The sequence below is a fragment of the Grus americana genome, chromosome 4 (genome assembly GCF_028858705.1).
Source record: "Grus americana isolate bGruAme1 chromosome 4, bGruAme1.mat, whole genome shotgun sequence".
NCBI lineage: Eukaryota > Metazoa > Chordata > Aves > Gruiformes > Gruidae > Grus > Grus americana.
The window spans coordinates 40,393,151-40,418,780 of record NC_072855.1 but is presented as its reverse complement, the minus strand read 5'-3'; the positions used below and the strand labels follow the sequence as shown (position 1 = coordinate 40,418,780).

Sequence of the window (25,630 nt, the reverse complement as noted above, 5' to 3'; positions counted from 1 at the left end):
TCTACGCTAGACCGCAGTCTGCAGTATAGACAGAGTAGTGGGAAAAGTGAGTATTGGATATACATAAATCTTTGCTTACCTGGAGGCCAGGGGCTCTGCCCTGCATACCCTGGAGCTCATGAAGGGCTTCCCCTGACTCCATTCATGTACTATTCATAAAGATATGTCCTAGCTTGTAAAAACAGTGCATGCCCATTTTGTATGATATGTGCATGCACACATCTGGGCTGCATGTGTGGAAAAGTAAAGACACACACCGCAAACAATTTTACATGTGCAATTTTCCAAGTATGGGTCTATGGGTCTATAATGTGGCATATCTACAGTGCAGAAAATGACAGTCTTCTGCACTGGAGGGCATTTTACATGACTTTCAAATAAAAAAAAAAAGCACCATTATTCTTGGTAGCACAGTTAGTAGCATCTTATTTCTCCTATGGCTCCTGAATTTTTCTGCAAACCCACCAAGATGGAGTGTTACTCCTGAACAGCAACATGCACACAGCAATCAGAATATTTCAGATTTTCATTTCTATAGGCTGATGTTATTAAAATTAAAAACATCTGCTTTAAGGAATGCAGATTTTCTGGATGTAAATGCTTCTCTACTCCCACAGTAAATTCAGCTACTCGGGAAACAAAATGTGATTCTAAACAGTCATTGCATTGTTCGACACAGTAGCAAATGGAACAATGCTGCCCTTAATGTTGTTGTTCAACCAACAATTGGAATTGGATAAAGGCTTTCAGCTGGGAACACTTTTCTAATACCTCTGTAGGTAACGGGATCGCTATTGTGTGCTGCTCTCTGACCATCAAGCCCTGCATACTGGGCAGAGGTTCACCCTCCTATCGCCAAGACAGCTCCCAAAGACATGAGCTTGTGTCTGCGATAGGCTTGTAAATGTTTTTCTGTTATCAGCTCACCGACACAGTTTGGCAACTGGGGAGGGCGGTGAATGGAGGACCAGCTGCCTGAGTTTCAGATATTATCATTTAATCCTGATTAGAGGCACCATGGGCTGAAAACTCCTCCGCAAAGTCAGGGGAGAGAAACCTCCTCCCTTTTGTGCGGCCCTTAAAAATCGTTGGGGAAAACTTCAATATTTGTGTTAGCTCCTCTTATATTGAAGCTAAGCTGTGTGTGCCTGTTTAAGAACGAACAGTTATCTGTATTGACCACCACAAAACACATTGATTGCTGTGCTAATGACGTAAGTGCAATCAATATCAAAAGTGGAGTTGCACTGAACACTGTGGTACGTCCATGGGACGTTTTGTTGCTTTTGCTTGTCAGGCTGACTCTAAATAGAGAAAAAAAGTTGCAAATAGGAAGAATCGATCCTGCTGCCGTGGGAATAAAGAAAAATAGAAGATAATCCATGGGAAGACATTGTCCTAAACTACATGGATGTGGTACATGACTAAGAAAGCTTTATGTGACCTAGGAGTGTGTACGGTACTACCCAGAAGTAAATAATGGCAGTTAAAGTCCTTTTCTTATTCTGACTCTTTACAAATCTACCACTGAGTAAATATGGGGGTTTCAGAAATGATGTATAAATGAAAACTTAGACAAAACATGGCATTAGTCTAAACTAAGTAAAAAGTACCTTGATGCCTATCTATCTTTTAGAAAAGAGTGTAATACATTCAAATACTTTTCTGTTTTGGGAAGAATTGGCCCTTCCTTTGGATCATAGGTAAAAGAGTTTGGAGACAGGTTCTCTTCCATTCATCTGAAACCAGGCCATTTTAAACACTGATTGCCACTACAGCTTCCCATAGTGGCTGTCAACAGGAAATCTGCTATTTGTGGGATAGATGCTATGAAGTTATAAATAAGATGAAACCAGGACTTTAAATTCTAATATTGTTTATATCCTATATAAGTTGATAAACACACATATGCACATGCACATACACGTATATATAGGAATTTGAAAAAAACCAGGATTTAGTCATGTCCTTTCAGTATTTACATCTTAACCACGTTAACTAACGTCCTAGTTCAAAAGAAACATTGGAATCTGGCAGGATTAGTAATATTTGAGAGCTATCCAGCTCTTGAAAAATGTCTGATTCTGCTTCCTTGGGATTCTCATGGATCATGGTCTTTGTGGAGGCAGGTGTCTTCATTCCAGCTGGCCACATGGAGTTTCACTAAGTAATGTTCACAGAGAGTGCTTCAGATGTCGGTCACTGCAGAAATGTAAACTATTTGTGCCTTCAAAATTTGGGATTAAAATAATGAGAAAAAGAAAGTAAAATCCATTCATTACATCTGACTTGAAGGAAATGTTTAAAGAAAGGAAACAGCTGATTATGAGACAAATCTGTATTTCTTATGGTTATGGCTGTGAAACACTGGTTGCACTTCTTGTATGGAGTAAGGAGTGTTGCCAGTAAACTGTACGTTAGACACTTACTCTGAGTGCAGGCGCGACACATTTTGTTTCCTTGATCTGTGAAGAACAGAACAATAGTTGCCAGGCAGAACTCCACTGTCGAAATCTACATATAGATCTGAAGGGGCACATGAACACAAAGATTCATTGCAGTCCAGGGGATGCTACCTAGGACGATGGATACAATTTAAAAAAAAAAAAAAAGCTAGAAAAGTTTTTTTTTTCCCAGTGACTTAAAAATACTGCAATTAAAACTATTATTAAACTAGATTAAATGAAGCGGAAATTTGCTTTCAGGTTTTAGAGCCAAGAATGTTCTTTGTGCCTCTATCCATTTCTGTGCTCCACGTACCCTGTGCTGTTTACACAAGGATTATCTTGTTTATTTTACAGTTATTATGCTTCATAGAAACTAATCAAGAGAATATTTCTTTTTTTATGACAAAAAGTGGATGTTGAATTGCTCTAGTTGCTTTTATACAACATTCTTGGGTTTGCGATAGTGTGATATTTAATAAAGTGTTTATAAAGGCAGATATAATAGTTTATCAGATCTCAGGCAGTCATAATAACAAAATTGCCCTTAGCCTGAGTGCTATGTACTGTACTTTGTAATTTACAACACAGCACTTTCTAAATTACTTCATAAACTAAGAAAGCTGCCTACCAAAGAATCAATCTTATAAGAACTAAGAAATCTTTTCCTAAATATTTTTTCTGTTACTTAGTCTCCATACAAATCATTATTAATAGCTTGGACTCAGACAGAAACTACACTCCCTTGTAGCATGCAACACATGCATGCTGTAAGATATTTTCATGCAGTCCAACCTATTTAAATTTCCAATGGCAGAGATCTTTCAGCTTAAAATACTACGTGTCTATAATGGTATCCTGCACAAACAACAGGATAAAGTAAAGAAAAAAGACCAAAAGGAAGCTGAAGACCTTACAGCGGGAATCTAATGGAGTAATTCAAGTGGGAGTTAATAGTTTATGAGACCATGAATAGAGAATGGAGCCTTTCATTTCTGTGTGGCTAGTCCAAGTCCCTACCAACTTATCTCAAGTCTGTTTGGTGGATTCAGTGTAACGGAATGCGTACAGGCTTCTTCAGCGGGAAACAAAGCCTGTACCAATGAGTCCAGTCTTCCTCCCTGCTGAAGGACCTGCCCTGAGAAATCCTGCCGGCAAACAGCGGGAGATCCGGATACGCATCCTAAGCTGATACTAGCTTCTCCCCGTTCTTCCACAAATTTCTTGTTATTCCCTGTGCACAATCTATCTGCTATTGCATGAAAAATAAAGAGAAGATAGTCATTTAAAAGTGGAAAACTGCTATTTGTAATTCAAGACCAATTTTTGGTCTGCAAATAGGCAACTACCTCCTTGATAGTCTAGCATTTACTTAATCCTCATACTGGAAGCAACTTTGCAGTTATTCACGACATGCACCTGTAGATACAAAACATGCCTTAGATCTTCCTTATGGTCACTATGAAATCATCATCCAATTACACTTTAACCTTCTATATAGTTTACACTTTAACCTTCTATACAGTAGAGGAAGAAAAGTATCATTCATGCATGTTTACATTGCTTATCTTCACATTTTTAGGCAGCATAAATAAACATCAAATTCACATCCCTCTGTAAGCAGGTATATCTCCTAGGTGGGCGAAGCTTCTCCTCGTGTTTCTAACAAGCAGTTTGAATGCACAAAATTGCCATCATTCTTTGCAAAAAGGACTGTGGATTTTAATTCTTGATCAGGTTTTGATCCAAGAGAAGTACAGAGATTGCACTCTGCTGGAGTGCTCTCTCACAGAAAAAGGACCAACTGACAGGTGTGCAAGGAGCAGTGGCTTCCTTTCACATCTAAGAATTTCTTATCAGATTGCAAGAAATCTAGGAAAGATGAGTAATTTCTGTCCTTATTGCTAGTTTTAGAGGAGATGTATGGCAGTCCAAGGTGATTATTTGATATCAGAAGAGAAACAGCATAGAAAGGGGAAGGTTTTGTGGTTGAAAGTGATACAGGTAAATAATCAATTTTTGCCTACGAGACATGGTAAAACATGTTCTTAAAGGGTTTTGTGGGAGACCATCAAATACATCTGATCTACTGAATGTTTTTTTAAAAGTAAGGATTGCAACCAGGACTTTATCAGGATGGGGTCAGCTCCTTGGGTTCTTGCAACGTTTCCATGGATTCATACCACATCGTTACCGGTAGATAGACCGAAGGATAAGAATCAACACTTTACAGGACTTCATTGAAGGATGGACTCCAAAACACTAGGCGGTTTTCTTATCCTTAACAGGAATATATGCAGTTGAAAAGCTGCAGACCTGGAATATGTTCATAGATAATTTCTTGCAAGCGAATTTGTTCTCCAAAGTTGTGTTTCCCCTAGTTTATATCTGTTCAGAACAATATCGCTATTTCCGTGTTCCACAACTAGAGTTGATACTGCAACAGAATTATTCCAGGATGAAGAAATTCCTAATGGAGAATACCTGTGATAATCAAAAGCCTTCTGCTGTATAGAGAATGGACAGGACTCGTGATGAATTCCAAGAACAAAAATTGCCGCCTTCTTAGCCCTCTTGAGCAATAAGAGTTCTTGTCCACTAGCTGGTGAGAAGATGTAGGCAATAGATAATTTTTTCCTGATGGGGTGTGTTAAGAAGAAAACTGCAGAGGACTGGGTAGCAACTTGGAAGTTTTGTATGGAGATTTATCATGGTATGCCATTTCCTTTACTCTAAGAACTGAGGGGATGGAGAAGCAGAGCAAGTTGTGAGTGAGACAGCATCAGATAGATGGATACCATGACAGTGGAGAAGAAGGTTACATTTGGAACTGGGCAGAGTGTGATGATTTAGAATTTAAAGGAATGCAAGCTGAAGGTGTAGAAGAGAGAAATTAAGGATTTTGGTGAACCCCATGTCACATTCTTAAATCCCACCAAAGTAAGGGGGAGCCTGACTGTATTTGAGAACAGAACCTTTCCCCACATCAGCTCACTTCTTTATGTCTTTGCTGAAGATTTTGTAAAAAGGTATAGTATGCAGAGTTACACAAGAAAATTTGTCAAGAGCATGCATGTAACACAAAATTCATAGTGTTGTGATAAAATTAGTGACTACAAATTTCTGGGAGATTTTGTTCAATAATTGAAATGAAAAAGTAATAAAAAAATGGAAAGAAAAGAAAAGAAAAAACTATGAAGACATGCTAATAAAGGTCCTATCTTTTCCTTGACACTTTCATATAGCTGTAACAGTGAATAACAGCATCTAACATTTCTTGTGGCTGCCTCATCTTGGCGGAGAGGTCCCACTTCTATTACACACACCTTTGCTATCTTCCTTATGAACTAAAACAATACTACACAGCTGAGCAGGGAGATGTGAATGTGTGAGGAGCTTCAGACTGGTAGCAGAGCACCGTAGCAGGTCTCCCTACCAAGCAGCAGTACCTCCTACCCACCCGGCGCAGTCTTTGCTGGCTTCCCGTGAAGCAGCGCAAGGTCTCATCAGGATGTTCAACAGCTTCTGGACACTGCAGGTAAAACCACTGACTGTAACTCTAGAACAGGCAACCTGCCTGGCAAGTCCAGTCCTTCACTTGGGATGCTAATTTCTGTAACCATAAGAAATTTAATCTATGGAAGAGACAGAGCTTTCCTGTGGTCTGTTAACGAGGGTGGGGTGACATCCACAGTTACTAAGAGCCATCAGAAAGGGGGATCCACCAGCTCCAACATAGGAAATTTTCTTCTTGTTTTTCTCCTTCACATCTAACCCCCTAAGATGTGTACTTTGAGAAACAAAACTAGGATTAAAAAAATCTCCTAGCAAAGAGTTTAATGCACACAGGAGAAAGACACCAAGTCACTGACTATCCCATTGCTCAATACCACAAGCTACTGCACATGGTGCTGAGGGCTGTGTGCCTCTGTGAAGAAGAGAGCAGTCTGGAAAGCAGAGAGTTCCTGAGAACATCCCTGTCACTCTGCCTGTGTTGACAGGCTTGACGAGAAAATCACGTGTCTCCTGTTGCGTCCATGACGGGACAACAAAATTAGTAGCTTGGGACATGCCAGTTCTGATCCAGACGTTCTCTATCATTTTGGGCAAGGTCTGTCATTTTGGGTAAGTCAAAATAAGGGTGCCTAAATCCTCAAGCCAGTATTTATCAGTCTGGAAATCATTCTTAGTTTATAACTATTTAGAGCTCTGAACAAGTGCTGTAGATATTACTTTGAATGTAATGGTTGCCTATCCCTCCACTGACTTTATAAAATCATATATTTTTCAGAAAGGTCACACAGGCTAGGAAAGAAACTGGCTCCTTCACTACCTGAGGTGGGGTTTGGACCATGCAGATGGAGATAGAGGGTCACTTATTCCAGGGTGAGGAAAGAGCTGCAGGTGCCAACACTCAAGAGAAGACCGTGAGCCTCAGGGACACCTTCATAAACTTAGGCTTCATAGACTTAAGGGTACGAATTGGCTGGATTTCCTGAACATGTTCTCTTTTTCAGCCCAGAAGCATTGTTTGGGCAGCTGTTGAAAAATTTATACATTTGTTAGGATTTCAAGCTGTTTAGGAGCTGTGGCAGGTCAGATGCTCTGCCCAGGCTGCTCTACAAGCAGGTTGTATACAGCCTGGTGGTAACCACAAGACTGCATGAACCCTCATAGTCAGGCCAACACTTTTAGAGAGCATCATATTTATTGTGCACATGTGACAAAGTCACCGCATGCCTGCACAGTAAGGTTTACACTTCTGGGGATTGTCTAATGGACCTACTGCCCATGTGCTGCCCAGTCATTGGGAACATGCACAGTAAAGGCTCTGTAAGTCAGATTTACTGTGAATATGCAGAGCAATGAAATGCTGCATGTGCAGCAGGACGTGTTGCTTCCTGAAGTGTGGGGTGGAGTGCACATACGCTGCACAGATTTCCCAGACAGAAATATGGGAGCTCTGTACTGGCCAAATGCTTAAGTCTTGAGGAGGGGCAATATTTTAAGATGTGTTCGGCATGAGGGCCACAAGAAATTTGCTGCTCAGCGCAGTGACTGTGCCGACTTCATTGCAATGTGCCTCATACGCACTGAAAAAACAATGCTCAGTGCCTGCCTCATGCTGCCTGGTTCAACTACCAGGCAGGCGTCACAACTGTAGGCGATGCAGAGCTCGTGTTGCTCTGTGGCATTAGTCCATCTACGCCTTCATTTCCCATCTGAACAGGAATATATAAATTCATGATAACAAGGATGACCAATAAAGATGCTATTAACATAAATAAAGATTATGAGTCAATCAGAATTTATATTGAGTCGACACTATGTAAATAATTTTTATTCCAACAGCAACAACCCCTGAAAGGCTGAGAACACCTTTATGGTAATCCTCAATCCCTCGTAAGACAGGGCATTTGGTTACAATTAAAGACAAAGGCTCAAACTACTTATTCGTACCTCCCTGAACTTCAGACAAAAAGAGATCCTGATTTGAGCCACCTCAGGGTATTGGCTTTGCAAAAGCAAAACAAAATTCATGGAATTTTTTAAAACCCAAACCATCCTGACTTTCAGTTTCAATGGAATTCACTATTTTTATTTTATTCTTTTTGTCCTCACACAAGAAAAAATGTGAACAGACTAGAAGTTAGGTTGATTTTGTGAGGTTGAGCTGAGGTCAGCGAAAAATTGATAGCAACTTTTGAGATGAAAAAAAATCATCAAAGCTAAAGGAAGCTTCTCAAAGTGGGATTTAATAGCAGCTATCATATTGCCTTCAATGGCTTGACCATTTCTTCTGCAGCTGTTTTATTTTAAAAGATTTCACCCCCATCCCACATGTATAGGCCTATACACTGACCTGAGTACACACATCCAAGTACTTTGGTCACTCATGATAACTATAAACCCTTCAGTGAACTACCAGAAAGGTAGTTCAAATGGAAATGGTGAAATTCAATATAGCGTTTAACTAAGTCACTGTCTAAGGTTAAGCCCAAGGAACAATCAGTAACACTGGGAGGAAAGGCAAATATATTAATTGGTACGTAGACACCAGATATATGTGGCTTTCCTGAAAGCTGCCAAATAACCACAGTGGTATTTCAATGTGAGTGAAGCAAATGAGTCTATTCAAATATATACTTTAATTCTTTTCTACATATAAGTGTGTGTGTGTATGTAAATATACCAAGATACAGATTTAGGCGCAAAAGAAAAATTAAAAGACAAGAGAGTAATTTTAGCTGGTAGTCCTGTTGCCTTTCTGTATGTCTAATCATGGATAGAGTGAAGTTCTCGGAAGATCCTAAGTGTGCCAGGCACCCAAGCCCCATTGACTCTCAGGATAGACTAATTTCTGACTTACTATGGGCTTCATGAAAACTCCGCTTTTGTGTGTTATGCAAGCCACAACTGAAAGCCTTACCTGTATCTCATACCAAGATATCACCTTTTATCACTGTAAGCATAGGCTAATATGTGTAATCAAGATGATGATAAAATGATGAATAGACTTTCATTTGGAAAGTGTGTGTGTGTGCATGGCTCCATATATGTGTTTATTATGGTACAATTCCACTGCTATGTTTTTTTTATTTTTTAACTGAGCTTCCTCAAAAGATGGTCAAGAAGCATTCCTTCATTTCAGTGGAGGTTGAACAAAATTAAAAATCCACATTTGATTAACTAAAGAAATATTTCTATTTACTCCTTTTTCCCCTCATTGATATGAAAAACATACCAGTAATTTTGATGAAGTCTTGTACATGGAAATAGTATGCCACAATGCCAGTCATGAAGCTGAGGGTAAAAGGAGAACTGGGAAGTAACTGCTTCACTACAGATTGACAGATGCAAATAATTTTAACTTCTTTGAGATTTTTTTCTTCATGAGATGCCTTTTTTATAACCAAACATTTATCAATACCAACAACAAAAAATGAATTGCTAACTGATTCTTTCTCATCCCTTGCTTATCCTCCACTCCAAAATCACCAACACTCCTACAAAGCCACCCTATAGTTTATAGTTTAAAAATGGGAACTTCAGTGTCCTACCATGGTGTGAAAAGTAAATGAATTGTAGAATGATGGGTCATAGTAAGCCAACAGATACACAGACAGATACTTGCAAAGCTATTTTTGTCAGAGCTTTCTCTTCCTGCACATACAAGTAAGCTTCTGGCATGAGTCGTAAAATCTGTGAAACAGCTGACCTGTCTCACAGCTTTCCACATAAGTGAATGATCCGTACTCTTAATTTCAAAATTGTCTGAAACAAGCTGAAATTTCTTCAGGATGACTGTAAATCTGAGATGCCATTGATTGCTACTATCTGTAGTTATCTGTAATCACTGAATAATCAAGGCTGAAGAAACTTCTGAGGTCTCCAGCCCAAAATCTGTCTCAAAGCAGGGTGAGCTCTGGGGCCAGAACAAGCTGCTCAGGGCTTTGTCCAGTCGAGTCCTGAAAACTCTTGAGAACAGAGACTGCACAGTCTCTTTGCACAAGGTGTCCCAGTGCTTAACTATCTTCATATGATCCATTTTTGGCAATATCCAGAACATTCCATGTTTCAGTTTAAGAAATAGTCTTGGTGGCCTTCCACTGGTCTCTCTCAGGCTTATCAGCTGTGTTCCCTGTCTGTATGCTGCTTTCTCCCATTCATTTCTAAATGATCACCGGTAAGGTTTACTAGTTGAACTTGAGAACATTGATCGGGCTAAGTTAATTTGAGAGATATTTTTTCCTATGTCTTTCACTTGCTTTGTGCTTCTGCCAGTTACTCAGGTGTTGGTCTAACCAGCATACTTGCGCTCAGAACCTGCAGCGTAACAACTTAGAGGGTACCAGGAAACACCATTAGCGTTCAGTTTGTCAAATGAAGATTGGGACTGAGGCAAACAAAGGTGTTCATTTCCATTGTACCAGCTCTTCAATCTGTACAGCATAGGAAAATGAGTAACTCACAATATGTTTGGAGAGAAGTATATATGTTCAGCAGAACATTAGAACAGTGAATTATTCCCCGATCAACCTGTGGTTGTTGTTTCGTGGAGGATCAGGTATTATGGAAGAGATCACTGAGTCTTCACTAGTGTTCTCAGAGAGGACACCTAGGTCTAGTTAGTGTAAGCATCTCTCGTACTCTATAAGCATATCTTAATTTTACACAGTTGATATATTCCCCAAACTAAGCTGTCACCTGAGATAATCAATATCAGGTGTATTTGGCCCTCTTCAAAGAAAGAATTACAGGAAGAGATGATCTCTAACTATTCACACAGTATTTTTGATCACGTGCAACAGGAAGAATGATTGATGATGCAAGGGAAAATTTGAGCTTAATCGTGCTAAATTCAAACTAACTGAATCAGTTAACTCAGGGGCTATTTAGAAAAAGCTCAGAACAAAAGATTGTAATTGATAAAACAATAAACGGTTCTTCTGCATGCCATGGAGTGTTTTTAAAATGTATGGAAGAGCATATGCAATATATATTTTTAGTGTAAGGCATTGAATGTGTGGAAACCCCGTTCAGCAAAATCTTCCAAACTATAATTTATCACCTAACCTTTGATTCAGCTTTTTTTTGAATTCTTGGGCATTGATGAAGTGCATTAATGTCAGAAAACCTTAGGTAGTAAAGCCACCAACACTTCTCTGTGTGAAATCCTCTCTCTTTAGAAGTCTGTAGTAATAAGTCCACTGGTGCTTCATCTTCACTCAGTAGTGTATTCATAACCTCTCTAACTTGCTTTCTATAAAGTATCCAAGTCTGCTAGTACTTCATTATTTTAAAATTACCTTGCTGTATATTAGTTCTCCTACTCAGATTTTTTGTTACTGTCTGTAAAGAGATTTACAAGTCAAAATGTTTTTTTGAAGTAATATGTATAAATACTGGAGGATCCTAATTTGTCACTAAAAGTTTGACTAATAAAATCTGAGGTTTGAATGCACAAGAAATGCAGAATTATTTAATAGCTGAGACCTTATGAAGTAATGATATTTTCTTTGATATCTGTTTTTAAAATAATAAAACATAAGAGATGTCTCGCATTAGTTTATAGGCCTTTTTTTACAATCACAGTGATAGCCACGAGTATTATCCTTTAAGAGGTTTCAGCTATTTGCAGGGCTTTTATGAAATTTTAAAAATAGTATCTTATGGTTGTTCACAACTGAACAGCAAACTGAATGTGTGATAGTTATCTGTGTTACTAAAGATAAAACCGCAAAGTTATTAGGCTACGTTTATCTAAACAGCCCAAGGAAGATGACATAGATTTAAAGTTACAGCCCAAGATCAAAGAACGCAATAAACGATGCAGGAAACAACAATTTAAAAAGGAAAATTTCTGTGAAGCGAAACCTCATTTGTTAATATGAAGGCTGGTTTTAAGGTGGGAAGAAACATCATTTGTAATAGGATTTTTTTTTTTTCTTTTCTGTGAAGCATGATCTAAATTAAACTTGTAGTTTAGTAGAAGTATGATAGCTTTTCACCTTAATTTCTTAGGCATTGTAAGCCTGCTCCAACAGCCACTGATAATCCAAAGGTGACTTGCACTAAGGCTTTTGAACAGGGTCCCCTGGAAATTCAAGGCTGATTTCCCCTTGCTTTGCTAAAAAATGAGGAGCTGCCCTGCTTTTCTCCTGTCCTGGCTGCTGGTTCCTCGGGAGACGAGCACGCAAGGAAGACTGAGGGCAACCTGAAAAGTTGGTAGTGCCAAAATGACCAGCATCTTTCTGCTGAAAAAACAACTGCATCCAGGGAGGAAGAAAAAGCATCCAGATCTGTGGTATACTGCAGGATTAGTCTGTTCCTGGACCAGATGACCTACCATCCCTTCACTGAAAGAGAAATGAACACTGCTTAGACTGTGGAGGAGAAGTCTTTCCTTCAAAATACTTTTAAGATCTTGGAGAACCTGCACTGTCTGTTTCAGGTGGCCTGAAGTTATGGTTTAACCCCAGCCAGCAACTGAGCACCACGCAGCTGCTCATTCACTGCCCCCCACCCCAGCGGTATGGGGGAGAGAATTAGAAGAGTAAAAGTGAGAAAATGTGTGGGTTGGGATAAAGACAGTTTAATAGGTGAAGCAAAAACCGCATACGCAAGCAAAGCAAAACAAAGAATTCATTCCCCACTTCCCATGGGCGGGCAGGTGTTCAGCCATCTCCAGGAAAGCAGGGCTCCATCATGCGTGACCGTGACTTGGGAAGACAAATGCCGTCACTCCGAACGTCCCCCTCTTCCTTCTTCCCCCAGCTTTATATGCTGAGCGTGATGTCGTATGGTATGGAATATCCCTTTGGTCAGTTGGGGTCAGCTGTCCTGGCTGTGTCCCCTCACTGGTGGGGTGGGGTGAGGAGCAGCAAAGGCCTTGGCTCTGTGTAAGCACTGCTCAGCAATTACAAAAATATCTCTATATTATCAACATTTTTCAGCACAAATCGAAAACACAGCCCCACACTAGCTACTATGAAGAAACTTTACTCTATCCCAGCTGAAACTAGCACATCTGATGGAAGAGACCGCTCTTCTTCAGCTTTTAGAAATGTGATGTGTTTGCCTCCGTACATATTTCCCATTTTTGCTGTAGATAGATGGTATTACAGGTAAGTGTTGAGAGCTGAGTACACAGGGACATATGCAAATACTTATGTTTACTTCCCTTAGGATAATTAAGAGCTTGACTTCTCTCCTCTCTCCTTCACCTCTTGTGCACACAATGATGAAGATCCAATGTCAGCATACTAACAACTGGAAACATTGGTTATTTTCTTTTCCTTAGCTTTAATCACTCTCTGAATTACCCTAGTTTGTTATAGACGCTGTTGAGGTCCTTAACAACCTCAAAGGAACCTCTTCTTGGTCCATTTTCCAGCATTAATCTTAGCTCAGAATTTGCTATTCCATTACTTAATCTGTTGCCACTCTTGTGTCTTCCCTTATGTCATCACTAGGCCTGGGTTAGTTTCTTTGCTTCTTCCCCAACAAAAGATACTTCTCCACTTCTCTACAGCTTTGCTTCATGTCAATTGTGTTGTATTAACTGTTTTTTTCCATATATCTGTGAAATGTAATGTAAATTTGGTGCTGGCTGTAATAAATGTATGATGAGCAGTTCTACTGGCAAGAGATGGGATGATTTTTCCTGGAACCGCTGTTCTCATATTGCAGGTCAAATGTACCGTGGTTCTTCAATGTCTTTGAACCTGCCATTCTGACAGATATCAGTACCAGTTGGGAACTCTTTATCTGTGTTAGTAAGTGTTTAACATTTTGCAGACTGAGATTTATAGTGTTTTAATATTCGAAGACAGTAAAATGCTTGCAGAAATAAATAGGCAATTTTGTTGGAATCTAGACAGTTCATCAGGCCAGCTGGATGAAGGCACGGCAGCTCAGCAGAAAGTGCCACAGACCAAATTGCTGTACATAGTACAGTGTCCTTCAGTGTTTGACTGAATGATCCATCTTGATGATCAAGAATCAATTTATACATGTAATACTCAGAAGGGACCTTCTGTATAAATTTGGAAAGGGACCTTGATACATGCTTCAAGATACATCAAGAGATGCATTAAGAACAAGATTATATGTTCAAAGCAAGAACATATATAGGGTAACGGACACAGTAAAATAAATGAAAAATAATGGTTTAACTTATATGTGGGTATGAGATATGATGCTGGGTCTAAAAGAAAGATACTGAAACTTCCAGTTGTTTGCCAGAGATGGCAGTGAACTTTTTGGAACAGTAATCCTCCAGTTCTTACTGTAACTTTTTGGAATTTCACCTGCTTAGGAGTTAACAGTGTGGAATTGCTACTGCTGTAACTGTCTGCCCTATAGTTGATTAAATCTGCCAGTTCATTTCAGTGTTATCTAAATATTGCTGGGCTTTAGTTTTTTGCAGTTATCAGAAGAACTATATAAAATTATATACAATAGAAACCCCATTCTGCTGGTATTTCTTTTATTCTTTTGTAGAATTACCTTCTTAGTCTAATGTAGATATTATTTGCAGTTCATTTCCCCCAAAAGTTTAATCTGTAGCTTAAATTTTTATGACAAGTACAAAACCCCACTTTGAAATACAAGTACGCAACTCCCCATCCCCAAAAAAGTATCCGCTCCTTTGACTTCAATAGTCCATATCATCTGTTTTTCTTCAAAGTGATTTTGCCTTACACATTCTGTAGGTAAGCTTTAATTTGCAATATTTAAAAGCTGTTTGTAAAAGCTCCAGTTGTCTTAGCACATGGGTGTATTATACCACTTCAAGCAGAAAATGGTTCTGTCGTCCTCCAGACTACAGAAGTTAATAATGCATCCCCATTTTCTGTTTTAAAATAATGGCTTAATAAGGGTCGATAAAAGGCCTGATAAAACAGATGGTCTTGGATGAGGTCCTAAGTTTGTCAAATCTGAGCTCTGTTTGACTGTAAGAAGGAGTACAACGTACAGGGCTTAGCGGGAGGAACAGGGGGCTTGGATATTTAATATCAGGAAGAACAAAAGTACTTGTGCATGGCAATTTTTTTTTTTTAAACTGCAGTCACTTCATACATGATTACAAAGGAAGAGTAAAGGACTTAAGGCAGGGTTGATGGCAGTTGGTAAGGGCCACAGGGGCAACTGGGACTACACTTGCGAGCATTAAGTAAACAAAAACTACTCTCAAGTTATGTTCTCAATGGAGAATCTTCATACATAGAAACACGGATGACTGTTGAATGCAGCAACCAAAACAAAACCAGTTATGGATTAAGAGGAAGGAACTATGTGCACATATGGAGGAGAATAATCTAGGAGCAAAAAGACAAAAGAGAAATATCCCTTCAATTAAATGTTTGTTTCCAGATAGGAAGCAATCTCCTCTAGGTCTAGTTCAATGAAATTCTGAGCAATACAAAACACTTTACAAAAACTCTTCAAATCTGTCACTACAGAATCCATATTCTTTTGCCTGAAGTTTAATTTGGGAGATTCGGGCTTCTTGTGCAAGCTTTACAGTTCCGTTGCAGAAAAGTTACTGAGATGTAGGTAGCAATGGCTGGATTTATTTGTCATCCAATTCTTAGTAGACACTTGAAATATAGTACACCTAAGCAAACAAATTTACAGTGTTTATACATTTAACTTTTGCTGAATATGGGATATCAGATTTATTGGTTTGTTTTATACCAAACATAGCAGAACCACGTTTACCAGAAAATGGAAACAAACTTTGTTGAAATAGATTTTGTAAGTAAAACAAGATGTTTTCAATGCAAATATTATTCCAGGACTAAGCCAACTGCAAATATTGGGGAAAAATTGGTGTGGTGCTTCAGGAGAAAGATAATGGCTGTAGCCCACAATTTTTTTTTCCTCTAGCACCGTCCTAAGGAAAATTAGCAATGCCCTGCACCCACCTGATTTGGGAGTCATGCTTATGTTAAGGGAAATGCATAGGAACCCAGTTTTCCTAAAGATTTTTGGTTCAGGGTGTCTTTAAATCATCTGATATTACACCTCTTGCATATGAAGGAAAGAGCTGAAGAGAAATGAACTACCTGTAAGCAAGGAAATACACTTAAGAACTATCCACTGTTTTGCCTATACAACTTATGAAGTTTTGCTATACTAAATGACTAACCAGTATATTTCTTGCTGCTTTGATAATAAAGAAATAATTTGTTTCTTCCTTTCAAAAAGTGCTGCCTTCCCCCCCCAACTCCCCAACAAATCTTGAAGAGGTAGTTAAAGCATCAACACCTATTAGAGAAAATGGAAAGAATACATCACTGGAAATCTTGGAAACTTTTCAGCAGTGTGTTTGTTTCAGAATAAATGAAGGCCTCTGAACTAATCCTCAGATGAAAAGAGGTTCATATACGTCTTTAATTAGATCATGCTATTGGAACACAATATTGTGATAAAGAAGATTTAATAAAGCATTTTGTCCTTTTATTACTTTCGTTTCATGCAACATATCTCCTTATCCAAGCAAGATGTTTGACTTCAAAGGAAGTGCTATCCACCCTCCCTTTGCTCCATAAATAACTCCCAGAGGAGTAAAAACAATATATGTTTGTAGCTTTGCCGACGCTGCTGAGTGGTGAGAAGATCAATCATTGTCATTCTGTTCTGTAGGTGTAGGCCTAAAATGAATCTCTTCCTTAAAGAAATTTCTGTATAATTTGTTACGTGTCATTAACCCTTCACTTTCAGGAGAGTGCACCTTAATAATAAAATGAAATCAAGTGGAGAACATTCATCTGAGCAGGGGCTGACCTTGTGCAGAGGGCCCTGTCAAAATTCATAGTAATAAAGGAACTGAAAGGTAGCTGAAGAAGTGTGTTGGATGGATGGTGGCACAATCAGAAAATGACCACTAACTTCTTCAGTGTGAGTATGCTGACGAGGCTTTTGACAGCACAAAACAGTCTTCTTCTATTTTTCAAATAAACAAAGCCAAAATGTTTTCAGAAAAAAATTAGACTCCAAGGCTGTCAATATTAAAGTTAATTTGTCCAGATATCTCAGCTTACACTGTGAAGACTAAAAGAAGTCAGAGGAAACAAAAGGCTGGATGGCATATATTTCACCTTTTGCTGCAAGGTGTGATCGTCTGTCAAGAGCAGCATACCTGGCAGAGGTTTGTATTTTCACAGATTTCCAGAGATGACTCCTTTCTTCTCCAGGTGATTTATTTCAGTATTTCTCTCTCACTGACAAAAGTTGTTCCTGAATCTTCATTGAGTCTTCTACTGCTGCTGCTGAAGCCTGCTGCATCTTCTGGTTACCATCAACATGGAGAGCAGGCTATTCTTTTCTTCTTTATAGCTGACTTCTAAATATTTGATTAATATGTTCCTCTTCAGCATTCTTTTCTTTACACTGGAAAACTGTTTTAATATATATTTTTTTTTAAATATTACACTTCTTAAATGTCTAGTGTGTTTTCCTGGCTCTTTAACTCAACTGTACCTTTCTTGAAATTCTATGGTTAAGACTGGGCACAGTAAGGCAACTAGACCTCTCCCGCATTGAGTGGAATTGAAGGTTTTCCTCACTTATCTTGCAGCCTGCACATCTGCTAATATCTGCTACTAGCTGTTTGCTATTTTTAATGGTAATGTGATGTTGATGGTTTATGTTCAGCCTGTGTTCCACAATAATCAGTAAATTCTTCCCTAAAAAATTATGCCAAACTGGGATCTCTCCATCTAATTATGCAATTGATGACTCCAGAAAGTGTAATAACTTTCTATTTTTTCCCCAACCACTTTTCCATTTTATGAAGATCATTTTGAATTGCAGTCTTGCCCTTCTGCCTGCATGAAGCTCTTGCTAGTTTGATGTCATCTTTTATGTATAAAATTTATGTCTAAAATTTATGTATATTCTGTAGTTTATCATTTGTATCATTCATGAAGCCATTGACAAGAATTAGTCACCAGACGGATCTCTTCAGAACCCCACTTGATCAACCTTTCTGTTTGCAAAACAAACCATTGATAACTATTCTGTGGATACCATTGTCCAACTACTGGAAATCTGAAAATCAAGGACATGTGGAAATGAATGTCCAGCTACCATGTGATACATGAAATCTTCCAGATAAAGTGGTTTGAAAACATACCACCCAAAAATCTCAAAGTGAAGAAGATTTTTTTTTTTATGCTCAGATTTTCTTCTTCAGCACCTACAGTTTCCCGAGACTTGCGTGGAATTTGGAAATGTACAGCTTTAAAGATCTGGCTTATTATTTGTACATAACATCATCTGTGGAATGGAAAAAAAATGTAGAAGGAATAAAACCGTGGTTACCACTGAGGATTTTTCAGTCTAAATTAGGTATAAGACTGCATCTGAGAGAGAAACATGATGTCAGACAAACAAGAGCGAAGGAAGGTTATGAGCTAGTTGTTTTGAGATTGTGCTTTTCCATTCTTTCTCCTAAAGTTTACTTTTAAATGATGTAGAATTTGGCAGGCTTCTGAGGGAGTGTGTGCTTTGGCAGCAGATTTCAAGGAGGAAACAGGATGGAAGAATGAAATTGCCGTTTGCGATTTAACTAGAATTAAAGGAAGAAGGGGTAAATTCTGCTTTCAGTTGCACTACGGGAATTTCCGACCATGTAGGTATGCACAACGAGCTTTTATTTTAAACTACTGTGTCACTTCATGCAGCTTGAATTAAAAGTCCCATTGAATTTTAATTTACCTGTAATCCGCAGAATCTATTGCAATAAGGTAAACCTTTTTAAAGGCATCCTTGTGTGTTATTTTTCCTCGTTTATTCAGCTTGGTTTAATATTGTTTGCTTTTCACTTTGTATTTTAACAAGCTTGCTCTTCAGTTTTAGAGTAATTTGTGATCACCCCCCACTGGAAGTTTATTTTATTTTAGTGTTTCTTTCACAACTAATTTGAACCTACATCTGGGTTTAAAGAAATATTTAGATAGAAATAACATGAAATTGCATGGTGTAAATGTAGTGCCATTCAACTATGTAAATAGCAGCAAAGATGCTTAATTGAATATAAAAAAAAGCCTGGTAAAATGTAAACATTGCTTGTTTTTGTTCCAGTTGCTTTATGCTTGAACTTGGATGATACAAATGAAGAGAATTAATTGATAATGGAAGTTACAGCCTGAAATGTGTTCTCACAACTTCTCTTTACATGTAGAAATCTTTTCTGCAAATGCTTGTTCCCCTGGTGCCACTCACTGTGCCTCTAAAATGCTTCCACTGTCTTCAGGTTATTCAGTCCTGGAGTTATAACTACTGTCACCACAGTGCAAAGTCATGCCTTACTGTGCATAAAAACAAACAGGTAGAGCCCCCCCCAGTCCCCCCCAGTCCCCCCCAGTCCCCCCCGCCTTTCAAGGTGGTGTACTGGAATAACAAAAGCTGCAAGATGCAGATGGATGTGGGACTGTTTTTAAAATAACCTCTTATTTGCATCTACCAAATTTAAGGAAGGATTATGACTGAATGGGAAGCTAGCCAAGCAAAAGCAGTAACGCCTGGGCTTCTGACAGGGGGTGAGGACTCTGTCACATTCTGCTGGGGTCACTTCAGGCACCAAAGCCTAAAGTCTTGAAGGTGGAGGGGCCAGTACTGTGAGAGGTGATTACTGCCCTAAGCACTCTGATCCGGAGGGCCATCTCTGCTTTTAATTGAAGGTTTCACCCATTAGTTTTACGTTGCTGAAAAGCATACCCACCTCTTTGACCCGGGAGAGCTTTTTGCTGCACAGGACTGACAGCCAGAATTCTTGTTCTGTCTGTCTGCACTCATGTCTCATCGCTGCTGTGATTCATGGCATGATTTTACAGCTTCAGAGGAAAGTGTAGAGACATCTGAAGGCAGTGAAGCAAGGAGCTGTCTGGTCAGGCAGCTCCATCGTGACAAAGGAAGAAAAAAAACTGGGCGAAGAAGGAGGCTGAGGGCAGCAAAGTGTGTTAGTCCATTCTCATTCCCCTTAGCCATCCTGTTCTCAGGTGGGTGCTGCCACCAACTTGCCCAGCCAGTTATACCAAGGACCCTGGCAGGCACATCAGGTCAATCTGTCTGCTTTTGATGTGAATTAAACACGCGGAAGGATCAGAGCACAGAGCTCAGCCACAGCTGGAAAGCTCACGGGGCAGGACAGGGCACCCATCCCCACCAGGGCTGAGGGGTCCCCAGCCAAGCCAGCTCCTGGTAAGGCTGATTGTCCCAAGGGCAGGACCCCAGCAGAGCCTGATGTAGTTTCGGATGCATTTACGTACTTTCCTTTTTATGCTCCAATCCTGTGCCTAAAACCACTCACGTTCTTACCCTAGAATCAACTTATTTTCAGTAATAAACAGTACTTACTGATAAAAAAAAAAATCTCAGAAATACTACTTCACTTCTTAACCTTTATTTTCCCCCTTGAATTCACTGTCCTGTTGTCTTCAGCTTCACACTGTTCTGTCATCTTCATACTGTCATCTTCAATATGCATTCGATATCCATTCATTGGGCTTTCAGCTGCCGCCATTCACAGTAAAATGATACAACTCAGTGTGGTAGATGCAGAATAACTGCAGGAAGGAAGATACCACAATGTGTACTGTCCTCTGTCCAGTTGATTTAGAGCAAGGGAAAAGAGACTGGGTAGAGCAGTGCAGCACTATAATTATTAGCAAGGTTTAACTATTATTGCAATGTTTTTTTCCATGATTATTGGCTTTGACACTTGCATGAATGAATATTGAGCCTGTTAATTCTCCTTCAATTAACTCTGGATGGAAGCTGTGGCTATAGAGATACACAGACCCATTACACAATCTTTATGCTGAGATATCATTTTCCAGTCAATGTTGTAACAAAGAACAAGAATATTTGCTGAAAGGCAGCTTTTAAAGTGAGAATTATTGAATGTTCACCACATTTTGGATCTGAATGTGAAAATTATGTCAGGATAAACTAATTGTGACAATCTTAATCACCTTATCAGGACACATTATTACTACTTCACAAATAAAACATAGTAGTGCTACTAAGTGAAGCCTTTATTGCAGTATAAAATATGGAACATTCGTGCCTGTGCACCACAAGAATAGTGTAAGACAAGACTTAAGATTTGGGTGGGAATGAGGAAATGGAGCAAAGAAAAATAGATGTCTTTAGCAAATAAATAGACTAAATTAGAAAACAAAAAGATGTTATTCTCGTCAAATTATATAGCTTGGTCATGAAAATATGATTGCTGGCTAACCACACTAGCTTCCAGTTTTGTCTTTGAAATGCTATACGTGGAAAACCTGCTAAGTAATGGGTAAAGAAAATGAGTTATGAATTTTAAGAAAATATTAATCAAGTAATTCTGAGCAATTAATATTGTTTAAATCAATCTCAGCGTGTTTTGTGAGTAAATTACAAAGAGAAAATTAAATGGAACTGTGTCAAATTTGTTTACCTATTACTTATACCTAGTTAACATTTACCAGCTATGATATTCTTTCAAAGTAGAAATTATACAAACACTTAAAAAATTGTTAAAGCTCTAAAAATGCTTACAGATGCTTTGATTCAGAACCACTATACCCAGTCATTTCTACCCTTACTTTTCCACAAGATGTTTCTCTTCTTCTTTTTTTTTTTCTTCCTAACATTTTATACAGCTAGACACCGAGAAAAAAACATGTTCAGGGAAATGAAAATGTTGTACATATCACCAAGATTATTGACTTTAGCAGAGAGAAGCAAGTTCATTCAAACGTAAGACTGCAACTTGATGTTTAATCAATGCAATTTTGCCTTAGTAGAACAGGAACTATAAACAGGAGTGATTTCCCAAGCCGTGTTAGTCTTGCAGGGAATAGAAATCAAACATGGTGAATTAAGGACAAAATTGTGTATTTCTCTTCATTTCTTTCAGCTTTTCTAGTGTTTATCAATCTTTGCATTATTTGAATAGTAATTGAATTTATAGATGATTTTAAACCATGTGTTTAAAAACCGGCATGTCTGGGGTGATGTTATTAGCTTGGGTAAATGCAGATAATTCTGCATGTCAAAGACAATTAACACGTATCCTGTGGTCTTGATTACCAGGTTCAAGGAAATTCTGCCCAGAAGAAATTCTTACTAAAGCCTCATGGAAAGTTAAAGGCCCCTGCCCTACAATTAAAAGGGGAAGGTAATGGACCCCCCACTTTTTTTTGGTGATTGACTATAAACCTTGGCTCAAGGGACTGTTCTCAGCGGAGAGGGTTAAAACAGTCAAGAATAAAAAGAGGTTGTTTTAGTTGTGAATGTGTCTACATTCCTCAGTTGCTTTTCTAAAAAAAAAACCCCCAAACCCAACAAAAAACAAAAAAACCCTTAAAAAAATCTTAAAAATAAAAGTAGGTAATGCCACACTAAGTCTCACACAGGAAGAACAAGCAAGAGAGGCACCAAATGTAGGTCAGGCATGTTTGTACTTGGACTATGTGAAAAGTCTTTTCTTTCTGTGTGTTCCACATATAGGCAAGTCACTTTATATACCTGTTCCAGAATAAGCAGTCCATTTCTCATAAGCCCTTGAAAAAATTAAATCATTAACTGACATCAAAAGAAAACAATTTAGAATACTTCTTCTGTGGCTAATATTTTTTTTAGCCCATTGGCAATAATTAATCCTTAAGTGTGCAGAGAAGAAATCTTAACAACTGAATCTTAACCTTTTAAGTCAAGAGCTGAGGTGGGCTGTTAGCAGGCTTTTTTTCCTGTTGTCAGGAAACTGTGCTGTAAGCCATGGCGGGATGCTGTCAAACGCAGGAGTTCAGCTCCACTCCGGTGCAGGGTTACGCTCGGCATACTTTACCTGATGCTGGCAACCTAACCTAGAAAATGCCGTACAGGTGACCCTGGCCAACTTAGAAGAGCTGATTACCAGACAGAGTAACCATGATAATTTTCATGTGTATAGAGTGAAGGGAGATGAGGTCAGGAGGTTTGGAGAAAGCTTTAGGTAGTCACAAGGAAAAATGGAGGGATTGGACTTGAGTTTTGGGCTAGGGTTTGTCCGAGAAAGCTACATAGAAGAAAGAACACCAGGGACAACAAATAACTGGGAATGTAATGGAATAATCAAGAAAAATGACGAAGCAGAGGGGACAATGTAGAGGTGGAACATGTACCTTTGTGCACATTTAATCTCCAGAAGCAAGGCAGGGGTGTCCCCTGGCACTCGCGTTAATCCCCTTTCCATGCACCACTCCTGTCCATGATCACACCTACTGCCTCTCCAACAGCTGCCTAGCAGCCTGGCTGACTTCATTCTCTTTTGGGTGCATGCAGACACGTTTCCACTCCTTCCGGGATATCTCCCTGTCATTACCAGACTGGGGATCAACCTTGTCACTACTGCAAGCGTGCAGGGGTTAGAGGACAACAGTCCTAGCAGCGTTACCAAGCCTGAAAGTCCAGGGCAGGACAGGAACATCAGAAAGGGAAGGAGCAGAGTTGCTCAGAGCTATTGGTCTGATTCAGATGTCTCTTCCCCTCCTGTACCCATGCTGATGGCTTCTTGAGGGGCAAAAGGCTGATGCCTGGTTCTTGAGTAGCCCTCACCAATTGCCAGGCAGAGGGCAGACAGCCACTATTAGCTTAATTTAGGGTGCATTCAGGTGGGGAACCCACATCTGAGGAGAAAATCTATGGTCCACAGTGGAGTTAGTGCTGGCTGAATTTAGGAAACTCCAGAGTTAGGCTGTGCTCAAGAGTAGAATTTCTTAATCTCTGGCTTAGATATGAGGCAGCTAAAATACTTGCAATTCCTGTCTTGAGCACGGAAGACAACGTTGGTCTGGATACGCTCTGAATCTCATTGTGGATTTCTCTTTTTGCAGCAAGAAAGAAAAGAGGAGAAAGCAGGGAGAAGAGTTACTTGGCTACGAGGGAGAAGAGTGAAGGAAGCTCTAAGAAGCTCAAAGGTTTGAGAAGAAAAATTTGGTCCCATGTGTTGAAGGTAGCAGAGATTTCAGTAAAAAGGAGTGGGATCTGATGAAGGAAAGGTTGTTAGTCACTTTAATGAGAGCAGTAGAGAGGACAGAAGCTAGATCAACATACTATCAATGTTAATGCCTAGTGCAAGTTTAATGGCCCTGCAGGAATACATTTCTTCTCTGTAGATTTTTTCTTTGGACACAGCCCAAAGGTGAGATCAACTCCTCATACCATAAAAGGGTAAACCCTTCACTGGATGATTAGTTTTACACCCACCCCCTCAAAAAAGAAAAAAAAAGAAAATTAAAAAAGAAAGAAAATAAGGAAAAGTCTGTGGTTTCAGAGGAATGAATTATATGCTTTAATGGTATTGGAAGTAAAGCAGCAGCCTTTCCATTATACTTAAATAAGGAAATAAAACAACAACAAAAAAGGCAATGTCAACCTTCCCTGACGAATAGTACAGGTTAGGAGTTTTCCACTTCTGGTTAATTTTTTTCTAAGCTAATTGCATGTGTTATGCTTATGTGCCCAATTTATTGGTGTGAATCTCCCCGTTGAAAAATTCATGACTTGTATGAGCGCAATAGGTGTTTGTATTTCTCAGTTTGGCCCCACAGCTCTGTATGCGCACAGTTGCCAAGGCTCACTTTACAAATCTAGCATGCTAGCTGCCAGCCAGCTTCTACAGTTTTTCTGCAGTGTCAGTGGCACCTCCTAGCAAAAATTGTCAGCAGGAAAAATAACGGTGCTATCAGCTAGCTATACCGTTCCCTACGAAACAATGGCAACAAATGTCATGAGTAGAGGAGTGGGAATATATTTATGGTTTATTTTGGATAAACCCACTTGTTTCTTCAAATGAATGTGTATTGCTGTAAAATCTCTGTGAAGAGGTGTTAGAAGAGTGAACTGAAAGCACAGCAAATAGGAAATCTGCTGGGCCATGTAGACTCTCTTTCACATACGCTCTTTTAAGAGTTCTGCTTGCACATACTTCATCATCAGGATTTGTGCTAAGGATGTATACTCTTTAAAGACTAGTTGCTCTTGAAGGCATAAAGTCTCTCTTAAAATCTATTAGTTTTGTTTGTGCTGAAAGCATATAGTTGCCATTCAGGTACAATGCTCCATTTGTATAGCTTTCAGCAAATGTGCTGTCACATAGTTAGCATAATGATTAAGGGCACTTTGAGAAGCTTACCACCTTTGCTTGTAGAGAGAGGGTACCTTGACCTATAAAAACCCTAAGTGGTACACTTAATAAATTTATCATTTTGCTAGATTTGTCTGTGGATGTTTTATTTATAATTCATTGTTATTAGAATATTTCTATAGTGAATGCTTGAGTTAACTCTTAGCTGTCTCTTAACTCTATTTTGAAGTATTCAGGGGTGAAGTAACAGAGAGCATAGCTCAATGAACCATTCTGTTCCTATAAGAGGAAAATGTTTGCATGGAGAGTGCAATTTTGAAGGACCAAGACCTTAATGTGAAAGGTGCAATACTACATAATCTCAGGTATTGTGAAAAAACACTTTCTTCCACCAGAAGAACTGAGCAAGAAATAAAGTTCTTGCTCTGAACCTTGCTGGAGATCATAATGGTTAGTTCCACACAAGCGATTCACCACTTCCCACACTTAAGGTGAACACTGGCATATTAATTTCCAAGTAAATATAAATATTCTGGCAAAACCCAGACCAGAATCT

The 25,630-nt window shown here is 39.0% G+C and overlaps 1 long non-coding RNA gene across 2 annotated transcripts in view; it reads left to right on the top strand.

The window, feature by feature from the left end:
- The window catches only part of LOC129206414 (uncharacterized), a 34,932-nt gene extending 9,729 nt beyond the window's left edge, over positions 1–25,203 (top strand). For both annotated transcript variants that reach the window (XR_008577127.1, XR_008577128.1), the window contains 2 exons: positions 22,041–22,125; positions 23,822–25,203. This is a non-coding gene — a long non-coding RNA (uncharacterized LOC129206414). The remainder of the gene's footprint in view (positions 1–22,040; positions 22,126–23,821) is intronic.
- Positions 25,204–25,630: the final 427 nt, after the last annotated feature.